Here is a 21,971-nt window from a genome sequence, read left to right on the forward strand (position 1 = left end):
TGAAACATAGTAATGAACAGATATACCAATAACAAATAATACATACTGCAGCAAACATTAGCTATACATACAATATGAAACATAGTAATGAACAGATATACCAATAGCAAATAATACATACTGCAGCAAACATTAGCTATACATACAATATGAAACATAGTAATGAACAGATATACCAATAGCAAATAATACATACTGCAGCAAACATTAGCTATACATACAATATGAACCATAGTAATGAACAGATATACCAATATCTAGCTAGAGGCTAGGATGTATGTAGTAGGTAAAACATTATGAATATACATGAGGCTGTACTAATTGCTTGTACATATTCATACTAAAGTCATGACAATGGACATGAGTTAAAGAAGAGCTCATCAATGAGGAGAGCATATGGGGTGGGGTTTGCTACTGCACATCCTGTAGGGTGCTTAAAGTAAGTTATCATGTTTTCCTTAAAGGAAGTGTGGGTACCATAAGGTACAGGGTAATAATGGACCTCACAAGGGTTTTGATGCCTGATGCTGCAGGCGCAGGTTCATTTCTTCCCTGTCACAGCTACCCTGGAGTGCATTGTCATGCCTTGATAATGGGCTATCTGTTAAATTGTTTTGTATTTGTTTTATTAGTAGTGTGTACTATGTTTTATATTTATGATATAAACACCTTCCTCTGCCTAATGTTTCAAAGTTGTATGATAACTAATTGCTGTTAGAGGAACTATTTTACATCCAAAATGTAAGCTATGTAAGTATTTAATAATGTGCACACACACACACACACACACACACACACACACACCATAGAGTCATATATTTACACACACGAATAGATGTAAGAGGCAGAGAGACAGTCTGTCACACATACAGAGAAAATAAGATGCAAACACACACACACACACACACACATACACACATACACACACACACACACACACACACACACACACACACACACACACACACACACCATGGAGTCATATATTTACACACACGAATAGATGTAAGAGGCAGAGAGACAGTCTGTCACACATACAGAGAAAATAAGATGCAAACAGACACACACACACACACACACACACACACACACACACACACACACACACACACACTCACATATTCACAGAAAATCACAAATGCAGAGGCACAAACACACATCCACACATGTGCAGATTCCCACAATGTGCTCAGTAAGTACAGCCACCTTCTTGACTTGTGTACACCTCAGATGTCTTGCAGTGATAAAAATGAAAATGGGTAAACATTAGCAACAATAATATCAAGCACATGCATTGCAAAGAATTATAACACCTCACTGCTCACACTCACACATCCTTGTAATTGCTGCTGCAGTTACTTTATTTATTATGATTTATTGTTTATTTAGTTATTTATTTTTTGCAGGTGATGGTAACTGTTTTTGGTGCTTAAGTTACTTTTGTTAGTTCATTTAAAACAAAATGTTTCCCGTGCTCACTAAGCACATCTTTTTAACAGATGCAGTTAGTGAGGGAAGGAAAATGGTCGGTCATTGTAACTGCTGTTGGTTCTTCAATTACAGTTTTTTTTATTTTTTCCTCAGGCTCACTAAGCACATCTCTTTAAGAACTTCATTTAGCGGGAAGAAGGGCAATGGCAGGTCCTTGCAATTGCTGCTGACGCTGCAGTTCCTTTCATTAGTTCATTATTTATTTCCATGTTTGATAAGCATAACTTTTTAAGAGCTGCTGTTAGTGAAGGGAAGGGAAATAGCAGGGCCTTGTAACTGCCTCTGCTGCAGTTAAATTCATTAGTTCAGTTTTACTTATATTCATTTATTTTACTGTGTTGCTGTTACTTCATGCTCATAATCATGGCTCTTAATGCCATGGTTAGTGAGGCTAATCACAATGGCAGCCATGTTTTCATCTGTGCTTCATGGTGGTTTAATATTTTGCTGTGAAGCTACAGACGTTTTTTTTCATCAGGCTCTCCTCGTTCGTTAATTGTCTCTTGACAATGTTTGTTCTTCAATAATCTTTTTATTTTATGTCCTACCTATTATTTAATGCATTTCATATGTAACAGAAAATTATTATAGCGAAGGAGAGGTAATTGTGTTATAAAGCTGTCTCTGCAGCATATTTTAATTGTTTGTTGCAGGTGATTCAAGTCTTTCGTTAGACTGCTTATGGAGCTGTTTGTTCTGTGGAGGTTAAGGATATCAAGGAGTGTAGGTCCTTGTCAGCACGGAATGGTAAATATAAACCATTTTGCAAAAGTCTGCAAGAAACAGAGTATAGTGATAGAGGTTCAAGCCTTTCTTAGTAGCTGAGGGTCCTCATTCCTATGATCTTTTCAGTTAGAAATGTCTTGGGTCATTCTAGATATATGATGTGATTTGGTACCTATATATTAGAAGAAACATTATATTCTGAAATTGGTCTTATCAGGACAGAGTATAAAAGAATGATAACCTCTTTTGATCTGGATGAGATACCTTTAGTCATTAAATGGCGCAGATAGAAGTATTTCTTGACTGCGGTTGCACAAAGGTGCCAAGATCTCTGATGGCCATATTAGTTTGGAGTAGAGTGTTGTCTGTACTATGAAGCTGCTCTCAAGATTTGTTTACCAACGGTGCCACTGCTACAATTATTTATCTTTAAGTAATTTTTTAATGCATCATTGATCAGTATGGCTTAATCCCTGCTGTAATAACATGGTGCCTGATCCAGAGAGAACAGCAACACCTGTTTTGCAGTTATCTGCAAATTTCATTAGCCATAAGCCTGAACAATCAGCTATATGGCAAGCAATTATACATATAAACAATTTCCATGTACTTAGCATTGTGTATATTGAGTTCAGAGCTATGGTTAAATAGTACCATGGTGATGTCAACAAACCAAGTTGGGGATTAAACAAAAAAATTCTGCAGAGTGGGTGACACATAAAAGTGTTTTAGCCTAAGCAGGGGCTATCACATACATACATACATACATACATACATACATACATACATACATACTTACATACATACAAATATTTCAGGCATGGGCATTAATGCACTTCTAGCCTGCCAATATACCAAAACAGTTGTTCCCATAATAAGTGTCCAGACTACTATCTAAATAAGTGTTTACTTTAATGTAATTTGGTAGTCTGTTTCATGCATCACCTGCTCTTTCAGAAAACCAGTTAGTACACTTTTCATTCCTACAGAATCTGCTACATAAGTTGTCTAATGATTCTCTACTACTTTTGATAACCACAAACATTCCCAGAGGTAGTTGTCTCTAAATGCCCTATATACCTGAATAAGATCTCCTCTTAGATATCTGTAAGAGACACTGTACAAGTTCAGATATTTTAGTCTTTGATAATAACTTATATTTTCACATCCATGGATGCCCTTGGTATATCTCCATTGTACTCTTTCCAGTTTACTCATGCTTGTTTTAGTTCATACATAAGCTATGTCATACTCTGCTGAACTATAACAAAGAGCTTTTATAGACTGGTCTGTAAAAACAGCTCATTGCTACAGTCAAAGAAAGACTGACTGCCAATGAGAAGCAAACAAAAAACAAAAAGGAAACGTCAGAGTACTTCCTGGGATTAAAAAAAGACTTAGTACAATGTAGAATCCTTAACCCCCAATGTTTTCCCATCACAATAAGCCTTTCTGTTTCAGAGAACAAGCTCCCACTATGATTTCCCCAAGCAGTGATCGTAACACAGACAGCAATCTTGCTGCGGAAACTGCATGCTAATGCAGTAGTCTAGGGGTATGATTAGAGATAATTAGCCATGTGCCTCCTCCAGAAACACCCACAGCTCTACACTAATGCAGCAGAGAAATTCAAACAATTGGTATCTCATGTTTTTTCCTCTAAAAGTGAATGCTGTCTTTTGACAGGGGTCACCCATTCATTCCTTTTGGAATACTCATAGTACAGGTTAGTATAGTGTAACTGTGCTTGTGTTTAGGTGTGAGTGTGTGTGTGTGTGTGTGTGTGTGTGTGTGTGTGTGTGTGTGTGTGTGTGTGTGTGTGTGTGTATGCACATGTGTGTGTGTGTCTGTCTGTCTGCCTAGGAGGTCACAACAGGGAGGGGTTACTTAGGGAACAGATAAGGTAGTGTGTGGGGACATATATGACAGTGTGTGTGTGTGTGTGTGTGTGTGTGTGTGTGTGTGTGTGTGTGTGTGTGTGTGTGTGTGTGTGTGTGTGTGTGTGTGTGTGTGTGTGTGTGTGTGTGTGTGTGTGTGTGTGTGTGTGTGTGTGTGTGTGTGTATGTGTGTATGCACATGTGTGTGTGTCTGTCTGCCTAGGAGGTCACAACAGGGAGGGGTTACTTAGGGGACAGATAAGGTAGTGTGTGGGGACATATATGACAGTGTGTGTGTGTGTGTGTGTGTGTGTGTGTGTGTGTGTGTGTGTGTGTGTGTGTGTGTGTGTGTGTGTGTCCATGCGTGTGTGTGTGTGTGTGTGTGTGTGTGTGTGTGTGTGTGTGTGTGTGTGTGTGTGTGTGTGTGCGTTTGTGCATGTGCTGTCTGGGTTGTCACATATAGGAGGTCAGAGATTCCAGCAGTGTGTGTGTGTGTGTGTGTGTGTGTGTGTGTGTGTGTGTGTGTGTGTGTGTGTGTGTGTTTATGCAAATATATGGAAGTGTGTATGTAAGTGCATGCGTATCTGAATGAGGGTGTGTATGGGGGGGTACCTGTGTTACTGTATTTTGTGTGCTAGTAGGGAGAACACTAACATGGTCAGGTCTGACAACAACATGTTTAAGTCAGAGACATGGGAATGAGCTGCACATGAGGCATGTCTGTGTGTGGCTTCACAATATCTCTGAAAGAGAGATTCTCTCGTTACACTGACTGATCAGCCTGTGTTGGCTGGTTAGATTGGGAGGATGGAATATTTCTGAATCAGCGAGAACATATATGTACATAAGCTACATAATGCTAAACTCTAGCAGAAAGCTTTGCTAAAGTATAGTAAATAGCTCCTTGCTACTGTCAAAAAAACTGGCTGCTATTTAAAGGACTGATCACACCTACTACACAGCAACAATTACACCCCATCAGCTAGCATTTGTGGTAGCCCACCCTTGCTATAGCTTTAAGTCCGTGTTTTTCACAACTTATTCCTTACTGTAATGTTTGGTGCATTTGTGTTGTTAAAGAATATAAAGAGGGATTATACCCCCCAACCCCTTGCTACTTGCAATCTAAGTAAATTAATTAATAAATAATAAATACATTAATTAAAACTATTTAAAAAGTAAAACTAATGCATGAGAGGGGTTAGTGCAGGCATCCCCCTTCCATGCTGTAACATTAGTAAGTCATTACCTACACTTTTTTCTGCATTCTATTTTATTTATTTACTTTTATTTTTTAATGTATTTGCTTATGCTTGTTATACTGCAACCAGTACAGAAGCATGGCAGTCCTAAAACTGGCAAGTATTTGTCAGCAATGCTCTCAGTCATTGATGTCGGAACTGTGAGCTGTCGAGTCCTACCCCATCCTTCACCGATGGTCTCAGTCAGTTATGTCAGTACTGTGAGCTGTCAAGTCCCTACCCCATCCTTCACTGATGCTCTCAATCATCGATGTCAGTACTGTAAGCTGTCAAGTCCCTACCCCATCCTTCATCAATGCTCTCAGTCATTGATGTCAGTACTGTGAGCTGTCGAGTCCATACCCCGTCCTTCACCGATGCTCTCAATCATCGATGTCAGTACTGTGAGCTGTCGGGTCCCTACCCCATCCTTCATCAATGCTCTCAGTCATCGATGTCAGTACTGTGAGCTGTCGAGTCCGTACCCCGTCCTTCACTGAAGCTCTCAATCATTGATGTCAGTTCTGTGAGCTGTCAAGTCCCTACCCCATCCTTCACCAATGCTCTCAGTCATCAATGTCAGTACGGTGAGCTGTCGAGTCCCTACCCCATCCTTCACCGATGCTCTCAGTCAGTGATGTCAGTACTGTGAGCTGTCGAGTCCCTACCCCATCCTTCACCGATGCTGTCAATCATCGATGTCAGTACTGTGAGCTGTCAAGTCCCTACCCCATCCTTCACCGATTCTCTCAATCATCGATGTCAGCACTGTGAGCTGTCGAGTCCATACCCCATCCTTCATCAATGCTCTCAATCATCGATGTCAGTACTGTGAGCTGTCAAGTCCCAACCCCATCCTTCACCGATGCTCTCAGTCAAACTGTGAACTGTTGAGTCCCTACCCCATCCTTTACCGATGCTCTCAGTCAGTGATGTCAGTACTATGAGCTGTCGAGTCCCTACCCCATCCTTCATCAATGCTCTCAATCATTGATGTCAGTACTGTGAGCTGTCAAGTCCCTAACCCATCCTTCACAGATGCTCTCTGTCAGTGATGTCAGTACTGTGAGCTGTCGTGTCCCTACCCCATCCTTCACTGATGCTCTCAATCATCGATGTCAGTACTGTGAGCTGTCAAGTCCCTACCCCATCCTTCACTGATGCTCTCAATCATCGATGTCAGTACTGTGAGCTGTCAAGTCCCTACCCCATCCTTCACTGATGCTCTCAATCATCGATGTCAGTACTGTAAGCTGTCAAGTCCCTACCCCATCCTTCATCAATGCTCTCGGTCATCGATGTCAGTACTGTGAGCTGTCGAGTCCATACCCCATCCTTCACTGATGCTCTCAATCATCGATGTCAGTACTGTGAGCTGTCGGGTCCCTACCCCATCCTTCACCGATGCTCTCAATCATCAATGTCAGTACTGTAAGCTATCAAGTCCCTACCCCATCCTTCATCAATGCTCTCAGTCATCGATGTCAGTACTGTGAGCTGTTGAGTCCGTACCCCATCCTTCACCGATGCTCTCAGTCATTGATGTCGGAACTGTGAGCTGTCGAGTCCCTACCCCATCCTTCACCGATGCTCTCGTCAGTGATGTCAGTACTGTGAGCTGTCGAGTCCCTACCCCATCCTTCACCGATGCTCTCAATCATCGATGTCAGTACTGTAAGCTGTCAAGTCCCTACCCCATCCTTCATCAATGCTCTCAGTCATCGATGTCAGTACTGTGAGCTGTCGAGTCCATACCCCATCCTTTACCGATGCTCTCAATCATCGATGTCAGTACTGTGAGCTGTCGGGTCTCTACCCCATCCTTCACTGATGCTCTCAGTCATCAATGTCAGTACTGTAAGCTGTCAAGTCCCTACCCCATCCTTCATCAATGCTCTCAGTCATCGATGTCAGTACTGTGAGCTGTCGAGTCCATACCCCGTCCTTCACCGATGCTCTCAATCATTGATGTCAGTTCTGTGAGCTGTCGAGTCCATACCCCATCCTTCACCAATGCTCTCAGTCAGTGATGTCAGTACTGTGAGCTGTCGAGTCCCCACCCCATCCTTCACTGATGCTCTCAATCATCGATGTCAGTACTGTAAGCTGTCAAGTCCCTACCCCATCCTTCATCAATGCTCTCAGTCATCGATGTCAGTACTGTGAGCTGTCAAGTCCATACCCCATCCTTCACCGATGCTCTCAATCATCGATGTCAGTACTGTGAGCTGTCGAGTCCCTACCCCATCCTTCACCACTGCTCTCAGTTATCGATGACAGTACGGTGTGCTGTTGTGTCCCTTCCCCTTCCTTCACTGAAAAAAATACAGGTTACTCCTGTAAAACTGTTTATTTTTTGTTGGCCAGGTTAGTATCACTAGGCTGTTTTTAGTAAATACCCAAGGTGGTGATATCACCAGAGGAAGTTTAGTTAGGTCATTGGGGAACTACCCCTGCTTGTCATTGTTCTGAGTGGGACCCATTTTACAGGATCATTTCTAGTTTCCATTCCAGTTGCAGAGATGGCCCAGAAAAACTGGGAGGCAAATGGAAAGAAAGAGAAGGAGACAGTGGAGTCGTGAGAGGAATGGAGAAGAAAGGACGTACTGAGACCGGAGAATGTGTGCGAGAGTCTGAGAAGATTTTCAAAGAAATCTGTTTATGGAGATAAGTTGACAAATGATGGATGTAAAATTACAACCATCCAGTTGGGAGGGTTGCTGGATGATTTACTTAAAGAAATGGGGGTGCAGAGTGAGCCAGAAAATGAAGGAGATGTTTCCGGGGGGGACATTATGGACAAAATACAAAAGGAGGATGCGGACACAATCCTGAAGAATAGCGGTGAGATGGAAAAGAAAACACTTGCAGAGAAAGTAAAAGAAGGCAAAAGGGCAGTAGCAGAAAAGAACGTAGAAGAAAATGAAAAACAGAAGTGCACAGGAAGGATTCAAAGTAAAGAAGACAAAGAAATGGACAGCTATGAAGTGTGGGACAATTTAATAGCTCCTTTGGGTATAAAAGCACATGAGGTAAGAGCATTTATTCTTTTTAACAAAGAGACTTTCTGTGGCATTATATTTGAAACTGTTTCTTTTCAATGTAAAATTTTCTTGGAGAATATAAAAAAGAAAGACTGTAACCCATGGAATCTTTATGTGATAAAAGCAGTTACCAGGGAAACAAAAAAGATAATTCATGGACAATGTCGAACAGCGGTAGAAAGACAGACTTTCGAAGGTCATTTGAAAACATTTTGTGAAAAAGTACTGGCCATTGTAAAATCTTATTGACTGGTAGGTGGGTTTTTAATTTTGTGTTAAAAATAGAAAGAGAAAAAAATTATACATTTACCAAACATGATAGATCTGGAGGGGAATAGGGATGTCGCCAAATACTGGGAACAACCCAAAACGTGCTTTCTTTGCTTGGAAAAGAAGGGCTTTTGATAAGTAATTGTCGTAAAAGAAAATGTTATATTTGTGGGGAAATGGGACATAATACAAAACATGTGAACTGAAATGTTATAAACGTAACAAAATTGGACAGTTTTGGATGGAATGAAAAAAATAAAATAAGAGTAAGAAAGAAAAAAGAGACGATAATGAGCAAAGAAACAAAATGTTAGAAATAAAATAAATAAAATAATAAAATATAAAATAAATATAAAATATAATAAAATAAAATAATAAATAAATAAAAGAAATAAATAAAAGAAAGGGAAAATTAAAATGGTAAAAAATAGAAAGGACATAGAAGGTTTTGAAATAAGTGATGAAGAAGACATACATTTGGAGACAGTAAAATGAAAAAAAGAATTCTAGTCATAAAAAGGTAAAAGACAGAAAAAAAATTAAAGGGATAAGTACAAAAGTAAAAGAAGAAAGAAAGGAAACGAATGAAAAAGTATAAAAAGTATAAAAAGTATATATGCAGCTAATGATAAAGGGTCGATACAACAGTTACAGCTTTTAACTCAAAGACACAATGTACGGGGCTTGATTTGTACCTGGTGGGGGATAGGCTAGGTTTAGAATGGCCTATAAAGAAAGCTGGCTTAGTAATTAGCTCTGAAATTATGAAACCATGAATCTAAGGAAAAGGAAGATTTTAGAGTGCATCCTGTAAATGTGAATAGTATTAAGAATGTAATAAGAAAAATAGGGATTTTGGAGGGGTGCATGTGATGTAGATGTAATTATATTACAAGACACACGGTTTTAATACATGAAAAAAGACTACAAACACAGAAACTATGGGGAGAAAAGATTATCTGAAATTTGGGAAATGAGAGATGTTCTGCAATAGCCGTAGTCTGCAGAAATACAGTGAATATATTAAATGTAACTTTAGCAAAAATGGGAGGAATGAGTATATAGAATAACATTACATACTTATTCTAATTGTAAAAAAAAGGAAAATCTTATTTAATCAGATTTTAGAGTTTGCAGTGGAAAATATGAATATTAGAATAACAGCAGACTTGAACTATGATTTAAGAGGCGAGTGTAAAACAAGAAAGGGATATAAGAAAAATGGTACAAGTTATAAGACGTGGTAAGTTAATGTTCTGATGAAGTTCCATTCAATTTGTAAGGAATTAAAGCTCATGACTGATTTGACTGAGTTTATTATTTTTTATGAATTTTCATTAAAATATTAAAACACACTGATTTAATTTGAGTTGGAGTTGGTTCTTGGTAGAGTACTACAGAACATGGTTATAAAGCTGAAACTTTGAGCCAAAAAATCACTTACAAATTGGGATGTGTAGAGAACTAAAATAGATTATTTTACAGTATCAGAAGGTTTAGTTATAGGAGAAGAGGAGGTAGATGAAACAGATTATTTTACAGTATCAGAAGGTTTAGTTATAGGAGAAGGGGAGGTAGCTGAAACAGATTATTTTACAGTATCAGAAGGTTTAGTTATAGGAGAAGGGGAGGTAGCTGAAACAGATTATTTTATAGTATCAGAAGGTTTAGTTATAGGAGAAGGGGAGGTAGCTGAAACAGATTATTTTACAGTATCAGAAGGTTTAGTTATAGGAGAAGGGGAGGTAGCTGAAGCAGATTATTTTATAGCATTAGAAGGTTTAGTTATAGGAGAAGGGGAGGTAGATGAAACAGGTTATTTTACAGTATCAGAAGGTTTAGTTATAGGAGAAGGGGAGGTAGGTGAAACAGATTATTTTACAGTATCAGAAGGTTTAGTTATAGGAGAAGGGGAGGTACCTGAAACAGATTATTTTACAGTATCAGAAGGTTTAGTTATAGGAGAAGGGGAGGTAGGTGAAACAGATTATTTTACAGTATCAGAAGGTTTAGTTATAGGAGAAGGGGGGTAGGTGAAACAGATTATTTTACAGTATCAGAAGGTTTAGTTATAGGAGAAGGGGAGTTAGCTGAAACAGATTATTTTACAGTATCAGAAGGTTTAGTTATAGGAGAAGGGGAGGTAGCTGAAACAGATTATTTTACAGTATCAGAAGGTTTAGTTATAGGAGAAGGGGAGATATCTGAAACAGATTATTTTACAGTATCAGAAGGTTTAGTTATAAGAGAAGGGGGGGTAGGTGAAACAGATTATTTTACAGTATCAGAAGGTTTAGTTATAGGAGATGGGGAGTTTGGTGAAGCAGATTATTTTACAGTATAAGAAGGTTTAGTTATAGGAGAAGTGGAGGTAGCTGAAACAGATTATTTTACAGTATCAGAAGGTTTAGTTATAGGAGAAGGGGAGGTAGCTGAAACTGATTATTTTACAGTATCAGAAGGTTTAGTTATAGGAGAAGGGGAGATAGCTGAAACAGATTATTTTACAGTATCAGAAGGTTTAGTTATAAGAGAAGGGGGGGTAGGTGAAACAGATTATTTTACAGTATCAGAAGGTTTAGTTATAGGAGAAGGGGAGGTAGCTGACACAGATTATTTTACAGTATCAGAAGGTTTAGTTATAGGAGAAGGGGAGGTGGGTGAAACTGATTATTTTACAGTGTCAGAAGGTTTAGTTATAGGAGAAGAGGAGGTAGCTGAAACAGATTATTTTACAGTATCAGAAGGTTTAGTTATAGGAGAAGGGGAGGTAGCTGAAACAGATTATTTTACAGAATCAGAAGGTTTAGTTATAGGAGAAGGGGAAGTAGGTGAAACAGATTATTTTACAGTAGCAGAAGGTTTAGTTATAGGAGAAGGGGAGTTAGCTGAAACAGATTATTTTACAGTATCAGAAAGTTTAGTTATAAGAGAAGGGGGGTAGGTGAAACAGATTATTTTACAGTATCAGAAGGTTTAGTTATAGGAGATGGGGAGTTTGGTGAAACAGATTATTTTACAGTATCAGAAGGTTTAGTTATAGGAGAAGTGGAGGTAGCTGAAACAGATTATTTTACAGTATCAGAAGGTTTAGTTATAGGAGAAGGGAGGTAGCTGAAACAGATTATTTTACAGTATCAGAAGGTTTAGTTATAGGAGAAGGGGAGGTAGGTGAAACAGATTATTTTACAGTATCAGAAGGTTCAGTTATAGGAGAAGGGGAGGTAGCTGAAACAGATTATTCTACAGAATCAGAAGGTTTAGTTATAGGAGAAGGGGAGGTAACTGAAACAGATTATTTTACAGTATCAGAAGGTTTAGTTATAGGAGAAGGGGAGGTAGCTGAAACAGATTATTTTACAGTATCAGAAGGTTTAGTTATAGGAGAAGGGGTGGTAGCTGAAACAGATTATTTTACAGTGTCAGAAGGTTTAGTTATAGGACAAGGGGAGGTAGGTGAAACATATTATTTACAGTATCATAAGTTTAGCTATAGGAGAAGGGGAGGTAGCTGAAACAGATTATTTTACAGTATCAGAAGGTTTAGTTATAGGAGAAGGGGGGGGTAGGTGAAACAGATTATTTTACAGTATCAGAAGGTTTAGTTATAGGAGAAGTGGAGGTAGCTGAAACAGATTATTTTACAGTATCAGAAGGTTTAGTTATAGGAGAAGGGGAGGTAGGTGAAACAAATTATTTTACAGTATCACAAGGTTTAGTTATAGGAGAAGGGGAGGTAGCTGAAACAGATTATTTTACAGTATCAGAAGGTTTAGTTATAGGAGAAGGGGGTAGGTGAAACAGATTATTTTACAGTATCAGAAGGTTTAGTTATAGGAGAAGTGGAGGTAGCTGAAACAGATTATTTTACAGTATCAGAAGGTTTAGTTATAGGAGAAGGGGAGGTAGGTGAAACAAATTATTTTACAGTATCACAAGGTTTAGTTATAGGAGAAGGGGAGGTAGGTGAAACAGGTTATTTTACAGTATAAGAAGGTTTAGTTATAGGAGAAGGGGAGGTAGGTGAAACAGATTATTTTACAGTGTCAGAAGGTTTAGTTATAGGACAAGGGGAGGTAGGTGAAACATATTATTTACAGTATCAGAAGGTTTAGCTATAGGAGAAGGGGAGGTAGCTGAAACATATTATTTACAGTATCAGAAGGTTTAGTTATAGGAGAAGGGGAGGTAGCTGAAACAGATTATTTTACAGTATCAGAATGTTTAGGTATAGGAGAAGGGGAGGTAGCTGAAACAGATTATTTTACAGTATCAGAAGGTTTAGTTATAGGACAAGGGGAGGTAGCTGAAACAGATTATTTTACAGTATCAGAAGGTTTAGTTATAGGAGAAGGGGAGGTAGGTGAAACAGATTATTTTACAGTATCAGAAGGTTTAGTTATAGGAGAAGGGAGGTAGCTGAAACAGATTATTTTACAGTATCAGAAGGTTTAGTTATAGGAGAAGGGGAGGTAGCTGAAACAGATTATTTTACAGTATCAGAAGGTTTAGTTATAGGAGAAGTGGAGGTAGCTGAAACAGATTATTTTACAGTATCAGAAGGTTTAGTTATAGGAGAAGGGGAGGTAGCTGAAACAGATTATTTTACAGTATCAGAAGGTTTAGTTATAGGAGAAGGGGAGGTAGCTGAAACAGATTATTTTACAGTATCAGAAGGTTTAGTTATTGGAGAAGGGAGGTAGCTGAAACAGATTATTTTACAGTATCAGAAGGTTTAGTTATAGGAGAAGGGGAGGTAGCTGAAACAGATTATTTTACAGTATCAGAAGGTTTAGTTATAGGAGAAGTGGGGTAGCCGAAACAGATTATTTTACAGTATCAGAAGGTTTAGTTATAGGAGAAGGGAGGTAGCTGAAACAGATTATTTTACAGTATCAGAAGGTTTAGTTATAGGAGAAGGGAGGTAGCTGAAACAGATTATTTTACAGTATCAGAAGGTTTAGTTATAGGAGAAGGGAGGTAGCTGAAACAGATTATTTTACAGTATCAGAAGGTTTAGTTATAGGAGAAGGGAGGTAGCTGAAACAGATTATTTTACAGTATCAGAAGGTTTAGTTATAGGAGAAGGGGAGGTACCTGAAACAGATTATTTTACGGTATCAGAAGGTTTAGTTATAGGAGAAGGGTAGGTAGCTGAAACAGATTATTTTACAGTATCAGAAGGTTTAGGTATAGGAGAAGGGGAGGTAGCTGAAACAGATTATTTTACATTATCAGAAGGTTTAGTTATAGGAGAAGGGGAGGTACCTGAAACAGATTATTTTACAGTATCAGAAGGTTTAGTTATATGAGAAGTGGAGGTAGGTGAAACAGATTATTTTACAGTATCAGAAGGTTTAGTTATATGAGAATGGGAGGATGCTGAAACAGATTTTTTACAGTATCAGAAGGTTTAGTTATAGGAGAAGTGTAGTTAGGTGAAACAGATTATTTTACCGTATCAGAAGGTTTGGTTATAAGAGAAGGGGAGGTAGCTGAAACAGATTATTTTACAGTATCAGAAGGTTTAGTTATAGGAGAAGGGTAGGTAGGTGAAACAGATTATTTTACAGTATCAAAAGGTTTAGTTATAGGAGAAGGGAGGTAGCTGAAACAGATTATTTTACAGTATCAGAAGGTTTAGTTATAGGAGAAGGGAGGTAGCTGAAACAGATTATTTTACAGTATCAGAAGGTTTAGTTATAGGAGAAGGGAGGTAGGTGAAACAAATTATTTTACAGTATCAGAAGGTTTAGTTATAGGAGACGGGGAGGTAGCTGAAACAGATTATTTTACAGTATCAGAAGGTTTAGTTATAGGAGAACGGGAGGTAGCTGAAAGATTATTTTACAATATCAGAAGGTTTAGTTATAGGAGAAGGGGAGGTAGCTGAAACAGATTATTTTACAGTATCAGAAGGTTTAGTTATATGAGAAGGGGAGGTAGCTGAAACAGATTATTTTACAGTATCAGAAGGTTTAGTTATAGGAGAAGGGAGGTAGGTGAAACAGATTATTTTACAGTATCAGAAGGTTTAGTTATAGTAGAAGGAGGTAGGTGAAACAGATTATTTTACAGTATCAGAAGGTTTAGTTGTAGGAGAATGGGAGGTAGCTGAAACACATTATTTTACAGTATCAGAAGGTTTAGTTGTAGGAGAATGGGAGGTAACTGAAACAGATTATTGTACAGTATCAGAAGGTTTAGTTATAGGAGAAGGGGAAGTAGATGAAACAGATTAATTTACAGTATCAGAAGGTTTAGTTATAGAAGGGGAGGTAGCTGAAACATTATTTTACAGTATCAGCAGGTTTAGTTATAGGAGAAGGGGCGGTAGATGAAACAGATTATTTTACAGTATCAGAAGGTTTAGTTATAGGAGAAGGGGAGGTAGCTGAAAAAGATTATTTTACAGTATCAGAAGGTTTAGTTATAGGATAAGGGGAGGTAGGTGAAACAGATTATTTTACAGTATCAGAAGGTTTAGGTATAGGAGAAGGGGAGGTAGCTGAAACAGATTATTTTACAGTATCAGAAGGTTTAGTTATAGGAGAAGGGGAGGTAGCTGAAACAGATTATGTTACAGTATCAGAAGGTTTAGTTATAGGAGAAGGGGAGGTAGCTGAAACAGATTATTTTACAGTATCAGAAGGTTTATTTATAGGAGAAGGGGTGGTAGGTGAAACAGATTATTTTACAGTATCAGACAGTTTTGTTGTAGGAGAAGGGGAGGTAGGTGAAACAGATTAATTTACAGTATCAAAAGGCTTAGTTATAGGAGAAGGTGAGGTGGGTGAAACAGATTATTTTACGGTATCAAAAGGTTTAGTTATAGGAGAAGGGGAGGTACGTGAAACAGATTATTTTATAGTATCAGAAGGTTTAGTTATAGGAGAAGGGGAGGTAGCTGAAACAAATTATTTTACAGTATCAGAAGGTTTAGTTATAGGAGAAGGGGAGGTAGCTGAAACAGATTATTTTACAGTATCAGAAGGTTTAGTTTAGTTATAGGAGAAGGGGAGGTAGCTGAAACAGATTATTTTACAGTATCAGAAGGTTTAGTTATAGGAGAAGGGGAGGTAGCTGAAACAGATTATTTTACAGTATCAGAAGGTTTAGTTATAGGAGAAAGGCAGGCAGCTGAAACAGATTATTTTACAGTATCTGAAGGTTTAGTTATAGGAGATGGGGAGTTTGGTGAAACAGATTATTTTACAGTATCAGAAGATTTAGTTATAGGAGAAGTGGAAGTAGCTGAAACAGATTATTTTACAGTATCAGAAGGTTTAGTTATAGGAGAAGGGGAGGTAGGTGAAACAGATTATTTTACAGTATCAGAAGGTTTAGTTATAGGAGAAGGTGAGGTAGGTGAAACAGATTATTTTACAGTATCAGAAGGTTTAGTTATAGGAGAAGTGGAGGTAGCTGAAACAGATTATTTTACAGTATCAGAAGGTTTAATTATAGGAGAAGGGGAGGTAGGTGAAACAGATTATTTTACAGTATCAGAAGGTTTAGTTATAGGAGAAGGGGAAGTAGGTGAAACAGATTATTTTACAGTATCAGAAGGTTTATTTATAGGAGAAGGGGTGGTAGGTGAAACAGATTATTTTACAGTATCAGACAGTTTTGTTGTAGGAGAAGGGGAGGTAGGTGAAACAGATTAATTTACAGTATTAATATACTTGGTTATAAGAGGAGGTGTGGTGGTTGAATCAGATTATTTTACGGTTTGAAAAGGTTTAGTTATAGGAGAAGGGAGGTAGGTGAAACAGATTATTTTATAGTATCAGAAGGTTTAGTTATAGGAGAAGGGGAGGTAGCTGAAACAAATTATTTTACAGTATCAGAAGGTTTAGTTATAGGAGAAGGGGAGGTAGCTGAAACAGATTATTTTACAGTATCAGAAGGTTTAGTTTAGTTATAGGAGAAGGGGAGGTAGCTGAAACAGATTATTTTACAGTATCAGAAGGTTTAGTTATAGGAGAAGGGGAGGTAGCTGAAACAGATTTTATTTATTTATTTTATTTATTTTACATTTGTTGACCGGGCTAGTCTAGCTGGACATACATCCGTTTTCAGTAGAGGCCCGGGGAGAAAAGCTCCAACACTAGCAGTAAACAAAAAATATAAACAAAACAACGATATGAATGAAAAAGTACAAAGTACAAAGATTATTTTACAGTATCAGAAGGTTTAGTTATAGGAGAAAGGCAGGCAGCTGAAACAGATTATTTTACAGTAACTGAAGGTTTAGTTATAGGAGATGGGGAGTTTGGTGAAATAGATTATTTTACAGTATCAGAAGATTTAGTTATAGGAGAAGTGGAAGTAGCTGAAACAGATTATTTTACAGTATCAGAAGGTTTAGTTATAGGAGAAGGGGAGGTAGGTGAAACAGATTATTTTACAGTATCAGAAGGTTTAGTTATAGGAGAAGGTGAGGTAGGTGAAACAGATTATTTTACAGTATCAGAAGGTTTAGTTATAGGAGAAGTGGAGGTAGCTGAAACAGATTATTTTACAGTATCAGAAGGTTTAGTTATAGGAGAAGGGAGGTAGGTGAAACAGATTATTTTACAGTATCAGAAGGTTTAGTTATAGGAGAAGGGGAGGTAGCTGAAACAGATTATTTTACAGTCAGAAGGCTTAGTTATAGTAGAAGGGGAGGTAGCTGAAACAGATTATTTTACGGTATCAGAAGGTTTAGTTATAGGAGAAGGGAGGTAGGTGAAACAGATTATTTTACAGTATCAGAAGGTTTAGTTATAGAAGAAGGGAGGTAGCTGAAACAGATTATTTTACAGAATCAGAAGGTTTAGATATAGGAGAAGGGGAGGTAGCTGAAACAGATTATTTTACAGTATCAGAAGGTTTAGTTATAGGAGAAGGGGAGGTACATGAAACAGATTATTTTATAGTATCAGAAGGTTTAGTTATAGGAGAAGGGGAGGTAGCTGAAACAAATTATTTTACAGTATCAGAAGGTTTAGTTATAGGAGTAGGGGAGGTAGCTGAAACAGACTATTTTACAGTATCAGAAAGTTTAGTTATAGGAGAAGGGGAGGTAGCTGAAACAGATTATTTTACAGTATCAGAAGGTTTAGTTATAGGAGAAGGGGAGGTAGGTGAAACAGATTATTTTACAGTATCAGAAGGTTTAGTTAAAGGAGAAAGGCAGGCAGCTGAAACACATTATTTTACAGTATCAGAAGGTTTAGTTATAGGAGATGGGGAGTTTGGTGAAACAGATTATTTTACAGTATCAGAAGGTTTAGTTATAGGAGAAGTGGAGGTAGCTGAAACAGATTATTTTACTGTATCAGAAGGTTTAGTTATAGGAGAAGGGGAGGTAGGTGAAACAGATTATTTTACAGTATCAGAAGGTTTAGTTATAGGAGAAGGGGAGGTAGGTGAAACAAATTATTTTACAGTATCAGAAGGTTTAGTTATAGGAGAAGTGGAGGTAGCTGAAACAGATTATTTTACAGAATCAGAAGGTTTAGATATAGGAGAAGGGGAGGTAGCTGAAACAGATTATTTTACAGTCAGAAGGCTTAGTTATAGGAGAAGGGGAGGTAGCTGAAACAGATTATTTTACAGTATCAGAAGGTTTAGTTATAGGAGAAGGGAAGGTAGCTGAAACAGATTATTTTACAGATTCAGAAGGTTTAGATATAGGAGAAGGGGAGGTAGATGAAACAGATTATTTTACAGAATCAGAAGGTTTAGATATAGGAGAAGGGGAGGTAGCTGAAACAGATTATTTTACATTATCAGAATGTTTAGTTATAGTAGAAGGAGGTAGCTGAAACAGATTATTTTACAGTATCAGAAGGTTTAGTTATAGGAGAAGGGGAGGTAGCTGAAACAGATTATTTTACAGTATCAGAAGGTTTTGTTATAGGAGAAGGGGAGGTAGGTGAAACAGATTATTTTACAGTATCAAACGGTTTAGTTATAGAAGGGGAGGTAGCTGAAAAGTACAGTTTTGTACCTACCATAAATGTAGATGTTCGAGGATCTCCATTGCTGCAGTCCTTACATATGGGTATTCCGCTGTCCACAATCGGCCCGAATACCAAAGGGCTAGAACCGGCGTCAGTCATCGGCGCCCGAGACTGACGTCAGTACGTGCCAGTACAAATGCGCATGACCGACGCCATAACCTCAGTCTTTCTTGCCCCAGACGTCCGAATGCAAAAAACACCACCCAAACCCCAACCTAAAAAGAAAAGGGGGGAAGGAGGGAGGGAAAATTGGACTGCAGCAATGGAGATCCTCGAACATCTACATTTATGGTAGGTACAAAACTGTACTATGTTCTTCGTCTCCCATTGCTGCAGTCCTTACATATGGGTAGAATCCCAGAGCAACGGAAAACAGGGAGGCTGGTCAACTAAATAGCATTAGGAGCTGTTGACATGCCCTGTAAGATTGCAGTGGCAAACCCAGCCCTAGACCTAGAATAAAGAGGTAAATGATAATGCTTTGTAAAGGTATGTACAGAACTCCAAGTAGCTGCTTCTAAAATGTCTTTAGTAGCTACCCTCTCAAAAAGCAGTAGAAGTGGCCGTAGCCCTAGTAGAATGAGGCCTGATCCCAACTGGAACATCCTTTCCATGATGAGAGTAACGAAACGCAATACAATGGCAAATCCACTTGGAAATAGTTTGTTTCGAGACAGCTTTCCCTCGTGAAGTCAAAGCAAAAGAAACAAATAATTGTTGAGATCTTCTGAACTCTTTGGTTCTGCTCAAATAATACCTTAACTGCCTATGTACATCCAAAGAATGCAAAACTTTCCCCCCTTCATTTTGGGGGTTAGCATAAAAAGTAGGCAAATGTATAGATTGGTTCAATGCCACATTAGAAATCACTTTAGGCAGAAAAGTAGGATTAGTACGTAAGGAAACTCTGTCATTGTGAAAAATCAGAAAAGGTTCCACTGCCATGAGGGCCTGTAATTCAGATACCCTTCTAGCAGAAGTAACAGCCAATAAAAGCAGTCTTCCAAGACAACAACTGCAATTCAGCTGTAGCTGCAGGTTCAAAAGGAGGCAGAGTCAGCTTTTCCAAAACAAAATTAAGATCCCAGGTAGGAGTAGGAGCCCTCCGTGGGGTCTTATATTCTTTGCCCCTCTAAGAAACTGTTTAACCAATGGATGTGAAAATAAAGGAGGGTCACAATCATAGTGAGCAGAAATAGCTGCAGCATGCACTTTTACAGAAGAGAAGGACAAACCCTTGTCCAATAAAACAGTCAAATATTGCAATGTACAACTCAAATTAGGCAATTCGACATCAAAGCCTTTAGCTGAACTCCAAAGAAAAAATCTCTTCCATTTACCAGCATAAACTTTTCGAGTACTAGAACGCCTGGCTTCCAAAATAACATCCAAAACTTGTTGAGGGAGCCGAAGGTCCTCCTTCTCTAAAACAGCATGCCAGGCTGTCAGGTGTAGGGATTGCACCCTGACATTGAGAAAATGATTGTTTTCCTGAGACAATAAGTGAGGAATCTGTGGTAATGGCCAAGGTGGTACATGAATTAAGTTCCTCAACAGAGGGTACCAATGCTGACGAGGCCAATCCGGTGCTATAAGGATCATGCAAGGTTTATCCCTCCTGACTTTCAACAGCACCTTTGGAAGAAGAGGCAAAGGAGGAAAAGCATACACGTGAAGGTTGCTCCAACTGAAGGATAGTGCATCTATTTTCCAGGCTTTTGGATGAAATAGCCTTGTGCAAAACAGTGGCAGTTGGAAATTCAGAGGAGAAGCGAACAGATCTATGTCCGGAGTTCCCCAAGCCATTGTCAACTGAAGAAATACCTGAGGGTCCAATTTCCATTCGTGAGGATCCACAATCTGTCTGCTCAGAACATCTGCTAAAGAATTTTGTGCTCCTGGCAGAAACTGTGCTCGAAGAGTGATGTGCAGATTCAAAGCAGTTTCCCATAACAGCATTGCTTGTCTGCAAAGAGGTAAGAATGAGTTCCCCTTGCTTGTTGATGTACCACATGACAGTCGTGTTGTCTGTTCGAATCAACACCAGTCCTGGTTGAAGTAGGCTCTTGAATCCTTCCAAAGCAAATTGAACTGCCAGCATCTCTTTCATGTTGATATGCAAGTGCGTAGCTCTGGGCAAAGGTCTTGAATCCATTTTCCTCTGAAATGAGCTCCCCAGGCTGACTCGCGTCTGTCGTCAATATCTGACTTGCCTCTGGTTGGGTCACAGAGAGCCCCTTGTTTAGGTGACATTCCTGAGCCCACCACAGAAATTCTCTCTGAATGCAAGGTAGAATCCGAATGACAGTGTCCAAATCGTGGCAGTGTTGAGTCCAAACGCTTTTGAGATACCATTGTAGCTTCCTCATATGCAGTTTGGCATTGGGAAGTACTAGAATGCAAGATGCCATGAACCCCAAGGCTTGAAGGACTGTCCTTGCAGTCAGCCTGGACATTACTGATAGCTGTTGGAAGTGTAGGTGAAGATTTCTTTCTTTGTCCGGGGTAAGAAATGCCATCTGAGCAACTGTATTCAGTTTCACACCCAGAAAACACATCTCTTGTGAGGGTACTAGACTGGACTTTATTTCATTCACAGAATACCCTAGGCATCTTAAAACTGTCATTACATACTGTAGATGTTGAAGAAGTTCGTGCTTGCCTTGAGCCAGAATCAAACAGTCGTCCAGATAAGGATAAATTTGAATTCCTGTTAGTCTGAGAAAAGCTATTACTGGAGCCAGGACTTTTGTGAATACCCTGGGTGCAGTAGACAAGCCAAAGGGCAATGCAGAGAACTGATAATGCAAATTCCCATTCCGAAATCTCAGGAATTTCCTGCAACTGGGCCTGATAGGAATGTGAAGATAGGCCTCTTTGAGATCAGAGTCACCATCCAGTGATCTTTGCCCAGCATAGGTAACAGCTGTTGCAGCGTTAACATCTTGAATTTTGAATTTCCAGAAAGGTATTTAGAATGGACAAGTCCAGAATTGGTCTCAAGTATTTCCTTTCTTTGGCACTAAGAAAAGGGAATAAAACCCTGTGCCTCTTTCTGCAGAAGGTACTTCCTGTATTGCTCCCAACTGAAGCAGAGAAGAAATTTGTGTCTGTGCTTCCAGTCTTTGCTGATGAGGCACATCCGCATACCTTTGAAAGGAGGGAATGTGTGAAAATAAAATTTGTAGCCGATTTATTATGTCCAATACCCATTTGTCTTGGGTAACCAAATGCCAATTCCTTTGAAAAGTCTCAGTTTTCCTCCTAGAGGGCTGCCAGCAAGGCAGAGTGAAACATTTTTGAAATTTTAAA

This window comes from Protopterus annectens, chromosome 6.part0, assembly GCF_019279795.1.
Source record: "Protopterus annectens isolate FY-2018-M chromosome 6.part0, PAN1.0, whole genome shotgun sequence".
Classification (NCBI taxonomy): Eukaryota; Metazoa; Chordata; order Ceratodontiformes; family Protopteridae; genus Protopterus; species Protopterus annectens.